Raw genomic sequence first — 14,548 nt, forward strand, 5'->3', positions numbered from 1 at the left:
TCCTGACTGTCCTGTTACGGCTATGGAGGCTGTTTATGAACTCTTGTCTCGTGTTTAACCAGCTATGGAGGCTGATTGTGAACTGTCCGTCCATCTAGTCGCAACAAATGAACCTGTTATTTGCCCCAATAGTCCAGTCACGACCCCAGAAACCTTATCTAAGCTTCCTGTAGGCTCTAGTGGCCTTGGCACAGCCCAAAGACCTGCCTTTGAACTCTTAACCCTGCCTGTCATGAACCTGGAAACCATAAATGAACTCTATATTTGCCCCATTACTTCTGTCGTTGCCAAAGAGACCCCTAGTGAACAGTCTATCTATCCAGTTTCCGTCAATGAGCTTGACTCTGAATTATCTGTCTGTCCAGCTTCAATCACTGAACTGTCTGCCAATCTAGTGTCACTCAATGCATCCCACTGTGAACTGTCTGTTGGTTTAAATTCTACAGTCAAATCTGATCTTGTATTGTCTGTCTGTCTTGTTTCAACGTATTGCCTGTTATCTCGTTTTGTCTGATCTCTGCATGCCCTGAAGTTTATAGCCTGTTTTGGAATTACAGGCCATCACAGGCTTGTCTTGTGGATTCCCCGTTTACCTCGCCCTCAGGATTACGTTCGCCGGAGATCGACCACGCTCGATTACTGGACTACTCTTGTGTCTTGCCCTCAATATACCTGTTTGCCATTGTTTGACCCATGCCTGTTATGACCACGTCTCTGTCTAATAAAAGCCTGCAGATGGATCCGCACGTCTCACGTCTCATTCGCCCCGTAACAGTAACAATGTGATAATGCAGTAATTGCAATATATTGTTAATGAAGTCTAGATTAGTGTTATTGAAGTCTAGTTAATGACTCCATTCACAGCACAGGTGTTTAGTGTTACTAAGGAATACTGTACATCCATCTGATTGTTATTGCAAAATAAACCCTGACAGGTTGACCTTGCATCTTACTGAAGGGGTTTATATTCCTGCAGCAAATGGCTGGATCTATATTATTTTCACATGGCTACTTGCCACAAATAAATGGACACAAAATACTGATCTGAGCTGAAATATTTTATTAGCTTACCAAACGCACCGCTTCTGTGGAAAAGAAGGGGAAAAAGGACATAAAAACGGGTCCTAGCAAGTGGCTCTAGGCCAAGAAGAGCAGTTCAAAGATACATTTAAGGGAAAAATTATTACACAACGTTTTGCCATATAAATATGTACAGGGTATGAAATATTGATTAAGAATAAACTGTTTTAAAATCTTATCTGTTTGTTGTCTAATGCATAACAATGTACAAAACAATCATCCTGACTATATTATGATGCAAGACTTATACAAGAGACATGAAAGATGAGCTGGCCTCAAATACCAAGTTTGTTACACAGCATTGCTATTAATGATGGTCATTATCAGGAATAAAATGGATGGCACTTTTCAAGGCATCATGTCCAAGATCCGAATAAGAATTTAATTCATAACAGATGGTTCCGTCTGTCAGTAGTTTTGCCAGCACATTCAGTATCATCCTGACAAACGAAGGTTATTCCCAAGAACAAACGCTTACTAATGCAGCTTGATCATTTACATACAAGCAGAAGCTCATTAGGAGGGTATTGAGTGTTTTCAGCACAGCAAGGCTTTTTCTTGGAAGTATAGTGTATGTGATCAGCAAAAAGTGAAATCCAGAAAAGTAATTTCTCGCAGTAATTCTCTTGGGCAAAGCTGAGCAACAGGTTTCTTGTTGTGGCTGGGTTATGTGTAATCATTTGCTCTACAACATGTGGCCACATCCTATCTTTGTCTGTATTGCACAATATCGTCTCAAAGAGAAAAAAATAAATACATTTCATCACTTTCCAAGCATGATGCGTGTAAGGTTTACCCATTACAATAGTTTACCATTAAATGACTCCTCTGAATAAACTAATAAAAAGCTTGTGAAATCATACTTCATCCTGACAATCACTTTAAATTATTTTTCTGGTATGATATACCATGTATAGGATGCACAGTTTTGAAAAGGGGAATGGCAAGAATGCTTCATTGTCATTACTGGAGCCAAGTACCAATGTTACGAGAGAACCAAATGTATTAATTATTGTTGTTTTATTGTTACTCTACTTCTTCCAGTCTTGAGTTTACGACAGCACATAGAGACACTTGCGGGAAAGTTATGAAATTTTGCACAAATATAGAGGATAATTACCAACAGCAAACTGAAACCCTCTAGCGCCACCAACTGCCCAAATATGAACTCATGTTTATACGGTTAACTAGACCTCGTTTTCTGTCAAACATTTTCTGCCATTTTGAAATTTCCAGAAAAAAACTTTTCACCAGATTTTCATGAAAGTCAAATCATCTTCTGATTGTGCTGACAAAACGTTATAGAATCCAAGCTGATTAAACAAACCATTCTCAAATAAAACACAAACAAATTTGACAGTGAGCTTGCAAAATGGATGTGACACTATATCTCTATAATATTATAACAAATTCAGACGAAACTTGGTACTGTTACGGGGTTGACAAGACGTGAGACGTGCGGATCCATCTGCAAGCTTTTATTTAAGAGACGTGGTCAGAAACAGGCAGTCTTTGCGAGTATGACCTTAGAGTACTTGCACAGTACCATACTAGTCAGACAATATAAAAACTACTATTTTTGCTTAAATATTCGAAATTGTTTCACGAAAAATAATTGTTCATCAGAGTCACATGATACACAATTTTCAGACATTTTGGGCACTGACCATTTAAAATTTTGCAATAAAATGCCATTGTATGAATGCATTGGCATATTCAAAACAAAGTGTGTCTTTAGCAAGATGTCTTCAAGGTACTCAAAAGTTTCAGAATAGTGTCACAAATGCATTAAATTGTTAATAGCTTTTGATATATTTTTGCCTATTGAAATAAAACTGGTCAATTATGCCATAGACAGTTAACATTTTATCCACCATTTGTATTTTTTTTTACTAAAAAACCTACTTGTCCAACCTAAACCACTGGTCTGATTTTTTACAAATTCAATTTAGAACATCATCATATAATGCCAGCAAAAAGTTATGCATTTTGTGTCGACAGACAAAACTTTACAGAGTACTTTTCTTATAATGTGCACAAATAAATTAGCCCAAGACCAGGAATGTCCATTAAATAAATAGGGTTAATTTACATTCCGTGTTGACTTTAATTGTACCCTAAAGATCTTTAAAAAGTCTCAGTGCTGTTCTTAATGCATTGATGCATACTTTGTGTTGGGAGTTAATGAAAGTCAAGTATCCTTATGCCTGCAGCACATTCATTTGTCTTGCATTGTTGTGCACGCAGGTGAAAGAGACATTGAGTAATAGACACTAGACAGATTGGAGGAACAGATCAGGACAAATTGTGCAGAGATTCCCATTGAAAGCTTTGAGTTATGCAGTTGCATTTCCACCCTAATTGATTAGCGACACATGCTAGCTTGGCCTTCACTTATTTATGGGCGCAAAACAATACTGCAAAAATAAATAAATAAATAAATAAAAATCTGGTATTGTTTTCCAGTAAAAACATCTAAAACTCCTTAGAATTTTTAAGGCAAAATTGAATAGATTTTTTTTTTTCTGAAAATGTATATTGAATATATATTTAATCACGTTTCTTTTCCCCATTGGCAAACTGTGTTTTGAGGTCAGACATAAAATGCATTTTTATGTGTCATTGGAATAATGGAATGATTTCTTGAATAAGAGAAAATCTATTCAAGGTACTTCAAAAATATCACAACTGCAATCATAATTTTCAAGTGCCTTGAAAAAATACACACTTATGCAGAAACCATCTAAATGGAACTGTCTGATATGAGCTAACGATAAGTAATAGCTAAACTCAAACATCCTCTCACTATCACCTGCTTTTTTTCCAGCAAAATTCCTAACATGTGTAAATATTTGTTTTCACATAAAAAGTTAAACAACTGAGATAATACTGAACAAGTTTCACAGGCATTTTACAAACAGAAATGGAAGAAGCTAATGTGTCCCTGAACAAAGGAGGGGTCAATATCAAAAGTCGCAGTCAGTATCTGGTGTGGCTACCATTGAACGAACACGAACAAAGTCTATTGGGAGTTTTTCCATCCTCACATGAAACTCACAGATTTCTATTGAAATGACTGGATTTCGCCCAACAACGGTGAAATGGTGTCTTCCTGTCTAAATATGTGTTTTTGGCTAGAATCGGGGTCAAGGCTGGTTAGGATGGGCAGATAGCCCCTGCTGGTAATTACTCCAGAGTAATTAGTCACATGGCATTTATGACTCTAGTAATTGGGTCAAAATCTGTGCCCAGAAAAAGTACCCATGAGGAATGATGGCTGCATGCAGGTTGCATACTTACGGAGTAAATACGCCAGCTGATAAATGGGATAGTTCTCTCCAGGGATCTCTTTGGCCAAAATATGCTCCAATGTGAACCAGAATGTATGCCAAAAGTCAAATGCAAGCATGTCTGATATGATATTTCGAGTAGCTCTAAAAAATAAGTCTATTCCTTGAGATGATTCCATGTCCAAAATTCAACTTGTGAGAAGCTTTGCTCTCATATTTCTTAGTGCCAGCTCCAATGCTATTCAATAGGATCTGGCTATGGCTCTAATGGGCAAATTCCAGAAGGGAGATATGGGCAGTTGGTGTGAGATTGACCTGGACATCAGGGGGTGGGGGGTTTGGGAGTAAAGTCATTATCTCAGCCACCCGTCCAGGTTCTCACTGATGATTTGCAGTAACTGGATCCGAAAGAAGCACAATAACAGCATCCGGCAGGTATTATCTGGACTGCTGGGTGAAAGATCCCTTCTCTTTCACAACGGGTATCAGCCGTGTTTTCTGACAGGCTAATCTCAGCAGATGGGGAAGGCTGCTTTCAAAGGCAGATGGGAATCTTGGCTCGCAGCCAGGAATATTCCATCTATTTTGATACAAATGTCCACCTTTACTGATGAGGCTCGCTTCCTCATGCTTGAGAATTCCCTTTTGGAATTGGATGGAATAGCTTATCCGATTGAATATTCATGTACATGTCATCCATTAAATTAAATAGACAGCCCAATTGGGTTTTAGAAAACAATTTGGCCAGCATTAACATAGTACTATTTCTAGCATGCGGCTTTTGTTGAACTGAGATTCTGAATAATAGGGGAGACCAAGGACAATTGTATTTTCCCCCATTATAACGCACAAACTGGTACAAATTTACATGCCATGTTTGATATGTAGAAATATATGTACCTGCATTATTAGAAATATAATGCACCTATTCTGAAAGACTTTTTCAATTAACAATTTTAAAGTTGTAAATGAAACAAAGATTATTGGAGTGCATTTTATAAGAACATACTATTTCAGTCTCTCTTTCTACCTCAAAATTCCATGTTTAATTTTAATGTTACTTGCTATTTTTTTTGTAGAGTGAAAACTGTTTATACACCAATTCATTTTTCTTTTTGTCAGTGTATGCTTATTGTTTTGCAGCTTGCAGACTATTGCTGTTGTTATTTTTGTTGTTAGTTCTATTTATTTGTTGTGTGCTCATCTTTTTAGTTGTTGATGTTTGAGGTTTGTGTGTTGAGGGGAAAAAAAACGAAAAATGAAAAATGTATTGGCTGATGAGTCCTTGATACAAACAACGAATGACTAAGAGTGATGACAAAAATAATGTCAACATTATAAATAAGGTCACTAAATGTATAATTTATTAATGCTTCAATGCATGCTGGGTGCTTGCAAACCTTAATATCTTGCAAACTATTTTAATATCTAATTTAATCAAATTTATTTGAATGTATTTGAATCTTTTTTTAATCTGTTTTTTTTTTCTTCTTTTTTAAAATCTTTTTTAGATTTTCAAAATCTTTGTGTGTGCGTGTGTGTGTGTACTTTATGCTACAAGGATAGTAAAATCTGACATTTTTGATATTGTGGGGACCGGCCTGCGGTCCCCACGAGGGAAAAAAAATATATAAAAAATAGTAAATGATGTTTATCTGAAAGTGTAACAATGCAAACAGGTTTTCTGTAAGGGGTAGGGTTAGGGTTGGGTTATGGGATAGAAAATATTGTTTGGTCAGTATAAAAGTAATAGTCTATGGAAGGTCCCCACAATTCACAGAAACAAACGTGTGTGTGTGTGTGTGTGTGTGTGCAGTGTAACTTTGAACATTTGAAAAAAAAAATCTAAATAAACTTGTCAGCCTCACTGTTTGAGTAGTTTTTTAGTCAACCATTATAATCGGACTGTTCCTACTTTAAATGTTTTTTTGTTTTTTTTTAATTTCTTTACAATAAGGGTAAAATAAGCACCAAGCCAAGCCTTTGATTGGACCTGTACACTGGCCAGTATAATTGATTAGGTAGAGGAGCTCACCCAGACTGGCAAATTCTCTTGTACTGCCACAGTCTCTACTTGGCTTACTTGTATAACACACTCTCTCTGTTTGTTTACAATGCAAAAACAATCTGCTGTCAGGTGTCTGCGAAAAACTATCCATCAAAGGTGGCTGCTGGCGGTCGGACTCTTGTAATGAGCTATCTTCCTAAACAGCAATAGTTCAGGACAAATCATTTACAGCAAAGCACACCTCTGTCCTCCGCAGTATAAGGCCAATATGCTGTTGGCACAAATGGACCCCGGCTGCTTGGAAGTTGAAGGTTTTGAATATATGAATTTATATTTACTTTTTTATCTTAGTTTTCAGAGGTATTTGCACTGTTCTAGAACATTTTTTTATGTACAATATCAATGGAAAAAACCCTTTTACATATGTACAACTTGTACAGATGTACAAATGAATCATTTGAGGTTCATAAAAATCATGTTTCATTATTATTATTATTATTATTATTATTATTATATCATTGAATTCATACATTGTTTATGTATTTGTTTATTTTTTTTGCATTTTAAATTTTAATTCATTCAAATTTCTAATAAATGAGACATTGCATCTGACGCAATCAACACAGTTAATGCATTTACCAAAGTAATATTTTATTATAATATTATATATGTATATATTATATGTATTGTAATAATGTAGTTTTAATTTATTTATTACAACCAGTTGTCAGAGTTCCTAAAGTTGTAAAAAAAAAAAATAATAATAATAAGTTGTTGATGTATCATAAAACAAGCATGTACATTTTATATACAAATACCTATGAATTTAAATAATATCACAGATAAAATGTCACATTTATTAGCGGTTGATACAGTGGCACAGGAATGATGTAACAAGGACATTATTGTACCAGCTACTCAAACCAAATTATATAAAGGCTAAAGGAGTTTCTCTGTCTGTTACTTTTCCATCTTTTTCAAGTTTCTTTGTATTATCAGTTATTTTCAGAAGAGCTCTGACTGTCAGTGGCGTACAGTTATTATCAAAGCATTGAATCCTCACTAAAAAGAGACAGTGCTGGCCTAGATTCAGACACGTAAATAGTTAAAAGAAGAAGAATAGCATCTCAGCACATTCAAAGACTCTGTGCATGTGCAATTTTGCTAAAATACACATACTGTTATGAATAATAGTAGTCCAAGGCACTCAAATCGTATACAAAAAGTTTTAAAAAGCCTTTATTTCATCATGGCTATGAGTTTTAAGAACAGGTGACAAGTGCACACCTACGCGTTGCGGCTATTTTGCCTTCGTCAGGGTGTGAGTAACAAACACAATCTGAGTTCATTTTGAGCAGCAATTAATTAGTCAAATAACAATCACCTGGTCGTTCTACACAGGACAAACAGTAGAGAGGAAGTTCGACGATTACATATCAAATTAAATCAAACACAATATAATCATGTATAAAGGAGGGAGAAAAAAAAAATTTTAAATATATAAATCAAACTCCACAAATCAGTGTGTGTATGTACATAGTATACATTTCTTAAAAAAAAAAAAAAAACAGAAGATCAACAATATAATACTTCCAGATCTGAATTCTTATTACAAAAAAGGTACAAGGTCTAATTCCCCATCATTTAAGCCTGGAAGTTTAGTTGCTTTCAGTATATAGATCCAAAAATACTCTCTCTGTAAAAGCCTATTGACCCTATCACCTCCTCTTATTGACCTGGGGACATGTTCTATTCTGATTATCTTCAATGTACTTGGGCTACCATGATTTTTCTTTATAATCTTTACGATTCTCTTTATAATGAAGGGCTATAGGATACAAAGGGTTACAAACTCGAATGGCATTCTTATGTTCTGCTAATCTGATCTTTAATTTCCTTGTAGTCATCCCTATATAGAAACAACCACATGGACACTCTAACCGATACACTACAAATGAGGTATTGCAGTTAATGCATGATTTAACTTTAAATTCAGTGTGTGAAGTTACATCTTTAAACATACAGTATTTGTCTTGACCATATTGTCACAGTGATTGCAATTGCCACATCTGTAATTTCCTGCACTCGGACATAACCAGGTACTTAATTTCTTAGAGGAAAGATGACTTCTCACTAATTTATCTTTAATCGTAGGTGCTTTCCGGAATACAATGGAGGGAGATTCAGGCATGACTTCCCTGAGATGGGGATCACTCATCACAATTTCCCAATTCTTTTTTTATAATTTTCTTAATTCTATTCGCCTCTGTACTGTACTGTGTAACGAAATAAACCGAATTATCAGAGTCTTGTGATTTACGTTTTTGTACTAATAACTCATCTCTACTGATGTTTCTTGCTTTATGAAATGCCTTGTTGATCACCCTGTTTTTGTACCCTCGTTCCTGAAATCTTTGAGTCATTTCTTGAGCCTTGAAATCAAAATCATCTTCCTTGTCACAGATTCTTTTTAACCTCTGAAACTGTCCTAAGGGAATATTGTCGATCAACCATGAAGGGTGAAAACTATCTGCTCTTAAAATAGTATTTATATCAGTTTCTTTCCTAAAAAATAGTAGTATGTAACACACCATTGCCTTCTTTCAAAATTGTTAAGTCCAAGAAATGTATCTGAGTATGTGAAAAATCAAGACTCAACTTCAAATTTACATTGGTGTTATTTAAGTATGAATGAAAGACTAACCGATCTGCTTCTGAACCTGTCCATATCAAAATGATATCATCTATATATCTACTCCACCACATCACATTCTTTAAATATGGATTTGAATCAGAAAATACAAATTTCTTTTCCCAAAATCCTAAAAACAAATTTGTATAATTTGGGGCAAAACAGGCACCCATTGCTGTGCCTTTAATTTGTTTATAGAATTCATCTTGAAACAGAAAGAAGTTGTTATTTAATGTCCATTCTGCTAATTGCATAATAAAACATGCCGGTGGCCTTTCAGTAGATGATCTCATATCTAAATAGTATGATAATGCTTCCAGCCCATCTTTATGATCTATATTCGTATACAATGATTCAACATCCATAGTCACCAGTATAGATGATTCTGTAGTTTTCATTTCTTTAACGATATTCAATACATGAGTTGTATCTTGAATGAACGAGGGGAGTTCACTAACCAATGGTTTAATAAAATAATCCACAAATTTTGAAGCCGGCTCTGTAATAGACCTATTACCACTAATTATAGGTCTCCCTGGTGGATTTTCAAGATTTGTGTGTACTTTTGGAAGCATATAAAAAGTAGGAATCTTTACAAAATAGAAAATCACGTTAATTTTTTTAAATCCATCCCTCATTTTCAGCATGTAATAAAATGTCAGTCAATTCATTTTTAATACTTTCTATTGGATTAAATTTCAGGCGCTGATAGTACTCACAATTTTGTAGTTGTCTAAAGGCTTCTTTGATGTACTGATCTCTGCCCCATACAACAACTGCGCCTCCCTTATCCGCTCTTTTTATTACAAGATCTTCGTTATTGGAAAGCCAGTTCAAAGCCTCTACTTCTTCTCGTCTCATCTTCCGTCCTCTTGTCTTCTGGATCTCTGAAAAATTCTGGACTTGTTTCCTAAAAAATCTCTTCTGGGTGAAATCTCCACTGCTGATTGGTCTTCATCAATACTCGGTAAGTACTTATAAAGCAGATATTCTGCATGACCATATCCTACATCCCTAATCCTACCCAATACCTAAACTTAACAACTACCTTACTAACTATTAATAAGCAGCAAATTAGTAGTTTATTGAGGCAAAAGTCCGTTTTTTTGCTTCTTCAATTAACAATAGCATAAGGTCCTGGGAGCATTTATTTAAAATTGCTTCCCACTTTTGTCTAAAATCTGTTTCTCCAGAACCTGAGAACAGTACACATACTGTTATTTTTGCAATATGTAGTTTGCTTATAGAATGTTGTCCCTATTATTTAAACCTAATTATTTTGGCCCTAAAAAGTATTTGAATATTTAAACCACTATTAAAAATATCAAAGGTTTACTGATGTTGAAAAAAACCCTTGTCAATTGTGCAACAGTACCTCAGCATCAGACATTCTTTAACGTCATTGTTACATCAGTTCTTAAGAACAGTTTTGATACAAGCAGCAATTTACACTCATACTCCACTTGAAAAACGTTTCATCCTCTGTAGAATGCTTGTGGCAAACACTTAAAAGCATTGATAGCATATTTAACATGAGGACTAAATTGCCATTGCTCAAACGGGAATCAGCAGGTGGTTTTACTATTATACCACCCACAGTCACGACACAAAGAGAGAATATACCCAGAATTAATGTGATGTTTATATATAAAACACATAAAAATGTGTGGATGAAGTGGCTCTTTCACAAACCCAAAACCAAACATTATTCTCAATGCAGCAATCATGAATAATGTCAAAACATGAAGGTGGAAAGACATATAAATTAGCATGTAAATAGATAGCGTTGCTTACTGAAAAAAAAAGGCTTCAGAATAATTTCATTGGCATGCTTGCCAGGTTTCTTGACATGTGGTATGATATGGAATCTGTCATAAAAATATTTGCATTTTTGTCAAAAGGAAATCACTTTTGATTTGAAAGCATTGCCCAAGTGACATGTTACAGTGCAATGATTCATTCAGGTCTAGCGTTGCTTCAAAGTTCAACTTTTATTTTTAGAGCTGTCGTCATTATATTTGAATCAAATTACTTGCAGGATATGCTGATTAATTAAATTAAAGGCAACTGAATCACATTTGTCAATATTTGCTGAGAAATTCCACCAAATTAAACTTCAGACACGTCACATTATTGCAGCAGACAAACGAAGCATTAAATACATTTTACAACAAAGTCAATAAACTGTTTATTTCCATATCATTACCAAGTATGTCATTGGCCTACAGATCACTTTGTAGTTGAGTTTGTCAGTCTGTCTGAGGTAGACACATTTACACATGACATTCTTGTATTCGATCTGTTCCATTTCTTTAATTGTTGGTCTGTAAGAATGGTTTTCCTGCCAAGACAGAACATGAAATCAAACACCCTACAACAAAACAATAAAACTCACTAATCTGGAGAGAAGATCTCAAAGAAAGAGCACAGGACCCCACCTTGCCCAAACTCTCCTTGCTTATTCAGGGCCCCCCTTTCCCTCTCCTCCCTTCACAAGGCTCCAGTCACTGAAAGTTCACTAAGAATGTCGATATACCTCATATGATGTATCTTGTAAATATATTGTTGTCCCCTTTCATGTTTGGTATCATTTTAAATGTTACCAAACACTGCACTTCTGAATGTGAGGTCAGTGAGAAACAAAACATTCATACTTCGCGACTTTGTGGCATCTAAGGATTTGGATTTCTTGTTCCTAATTGAAACTTGGCTTGAGCCTTTGGATACCTGTCTTCTTACCGAGCTGTTGCCTGCGAACTAAAATGTTTTAAATACCCCCAGAGACACTGGTCGAGGTGGGGTTGTGGCCACGCTCTTTAATGACATATTTAAATGTAGCCTCGTATCAGTGGAGACATATTCAACTTTTGAATTACAGTTGATTAAATTAGAACTGACCTACAATGTATATTGTGCACTTATCTATCATCCTCCTAAATATAATAAGGACTTTATTCAGGACTTTTCGGACTTTATCTCTTCTATCGTTCCGACCACTGATAACCTTTTAATTATTGGGGACTTTAATATCCATAGGGCCTTTCGCACCGCTTTAGTTCCAGAACTAAATGTACAGTACTAAAGTACTGGGACGATTTTGCGGGAACTATTTCCCAGTACTATTTAAAGGGTTGCATTCGCACCGACAGTGTGTACTAAGAAGTGACGTAAGCCGGTCGACAGCGACGTCATTTGTACGCGGCGTTCAACAATGGAAGCAAAGAAGAACAACATTAACAACAGGAGGATGGAGGACGCTGTGATCGGAGCTGTGTGTTGTTGCTCGTCTAATCCTTTAGGAAAGCAGTTCTCTGATCTCATTGATTCTTTTAACTTAACACAGTTTGTTTGTGTTGTCACACACAGGCATGGGCATACTCTTGATCTGGTTTTATCCATGGGCTTGTCAATTAGTGATGTGGTCACAGAGGATAATTATATATCTGACCAAAGACCTGTCTTTTTTTTCATTTTGATCTGCCTGCTTCCGTATCTAAAAGCCAATCTACTGATTGTTATTTTCGTCCTATAAATGAGTCGATAGCAAATCGTTTTGCTGAGGCATATGTTAAAAGCCCAGTTTCCTCTATTATAGAGGCGTCTGGACCCTCATTGGACACAGAGGAGTTGACTGTTGTTTTTAATTCTGTATATCTGGATATCATTAATGGTGTTGCTCCAATCAGACTAAAAAAGCCTAAGTCCCTGTCTCAGCCATAATTTAATAATGAAACACGTGCTCTCAGACAAGCATGTAGAAAAGCAGAACGTAGATGGAAGAGAGACAAATTACAAATTTCCTTTGAAATGTTACAGGGATCTCTTAATAAATATCAGTATGCAGTTAAAGCTGCTAGAACTAAATCTTTTTCTGATTTAATTAGTAGAAATGCTCACTGTCCTAAAGTTTTGTTTAGCACAATAAACACTGTGCTAAACCCCGTTATAGTATCCCCTATTGACTCTATTTCACATACCTGTGAGGATTTTTTGAATTTTTTTATAAGAAAGATTGAGTCAATCAGAGAAGATATTGTGTCTTCTCATGGTGTTCTAGCAGCCTCTATGCCAAGTTCTTGTATATTTAATTGCTTTGGCCTTGTCTCTCTTCCAGTTCTGGAGGGCATTGTTAAACATATGAAACTGTCACATACTCCTTTAGATCCTATTCCTCCTCGCTTTTTAAAGGATCTGTTTGAAATTATGGGCCCTAGTATATTATTGTGACGAGTGGGGGCGGGGCCGAGAGCCGTGGGAACGGAGCGAGGCCGGTGGAGTAATTGATAATGAGCGACACCTGCACCACTCACCGGTCTCGAGTCTCACGGAGGAGCTCCGGAAGGATAAAAGGGAGGAGTGACGACCGTGTCGGACGAGAGAGGACCAGGCCTGGAGTTTATTTTGTATTTTGGTTTCTTTTGTGCGCGACAGTCGTCCGCGAGGGGCTGTCGCGCTATTTTGGGTTTGTTTATTTTATTAAACGCTATTTTGTGTTTGTTTATTTTATTAAAGTTTGTTTAAATGTCCGCCGGTTCCCGCCTCCTTCTTCCCGTGACTACGAACTTTGTTACAATTATCTATTGTGAATAGCTCTTTAATTAATGGTGTTGTTCCACCCTGTCTTAAGCAAGCAGTGGTCTCTCCCTTACTTAAAAAATCAGGCCTTGACCCTATACAGAGCTGAACCATTTCTGCCCAATTTCTAAATTACCATGTCTATCTAAAGTTTTAGAAAAGGTTGTTCTTTCTCAAATGACCCCTTTATTAACTGAAAATGATATTCTGGATAAATTCCAATCTGGATTTAGAGCTGGTCACAGTACAGAGACCGCTCTGGTAAAAGTTGTGAACGATTTACTGATGGCAGTTGACTCTGGGTTGGGGGTTGTTTAAATTATGCTGGATCTCAGTGCTGCATTCGACACTGTTGATCACTCGATCCTTTTAAAACGTTTGGAGTGTGATGCATCAAAAGAACAGCTTTAAAATGGTTTCATTCATATCTGCATGATAGAACATTTTTTGTTAATTTCGCAAATACTTCATCTTCTGTGGTTCCTTTAAAATATGGTCTTCCTCAAGGTTCTATTCTGGGCCCTACATTATTTCCATTGTACATGTGCCCACTTGGATATATATGTCGCCGCTATGACATTTCCTATCATATTTATGCTGATGACACTCAGATATATTTATCATTTAAAGTCGGGAACGAGCACTCGCTACAGTCCCTGTTACTCTGTCAGGAAGAGGTCAAAACTTGGTTGTTTAAAAATGTTCTTCATCTTAATGAAAACAAATCTGAGATAATTATTTTGGTCCACCAAAATTTAAAGAGATGATTTCCAGTACTATTGCTCCTTTAGAATTAACTATAAAAAAGTGTAAGAAACCTGGGTATCATAATTGATTCAGCTCTCAGCTTTGACAATCAGATAAAGTCTGTAGTAAAAAGTAGTTTTTACCAACTTAGAATGA

General features: G+C 36.0%; 1 long non-coding RNA gene across 1 annotated transcript; it reads left to right on the forward strand.

The window, feature by feature from the left end:
- The first annotated feature begins 8,218 nt into the window (after positions 1 to 8,218).
- On the forward strand, positions 8,219 to 8,684 carry LOC107727885 (uncharacterized). Its single transcript, XR_001638405.1, has 2 exons — positions 8,219 to 8,337; positions 8,533 to 8,684. It is a non-coding gene; the product is annotated as an uncharacterized LOC107727885 (long non-coding RNA).
- The last annotated feature ends 5,864 nt before the right edge of the window (positions 8,685 to 14,548 follow it).

Source organism: Sinocyclocheilus rhinocerous, unplaced genomic scaffold (genome assembly GCF_001515625.1).
Source record: "Sinocyclocheilus rhinocerous isolate Xijiao unplaced genomic scaffold, SAMN03320098_v1.1 scaffold1629, whole genome shotgun sequence".
NCBI classification, from domain to species: domain Eukaryota; kingdom Metazoa; phylum Chordata; class Actinopteri; order Cypriniformes; family Cyprinidae; genus Sinocyclocheilus; species Sinocyclocheilus rhinocerous.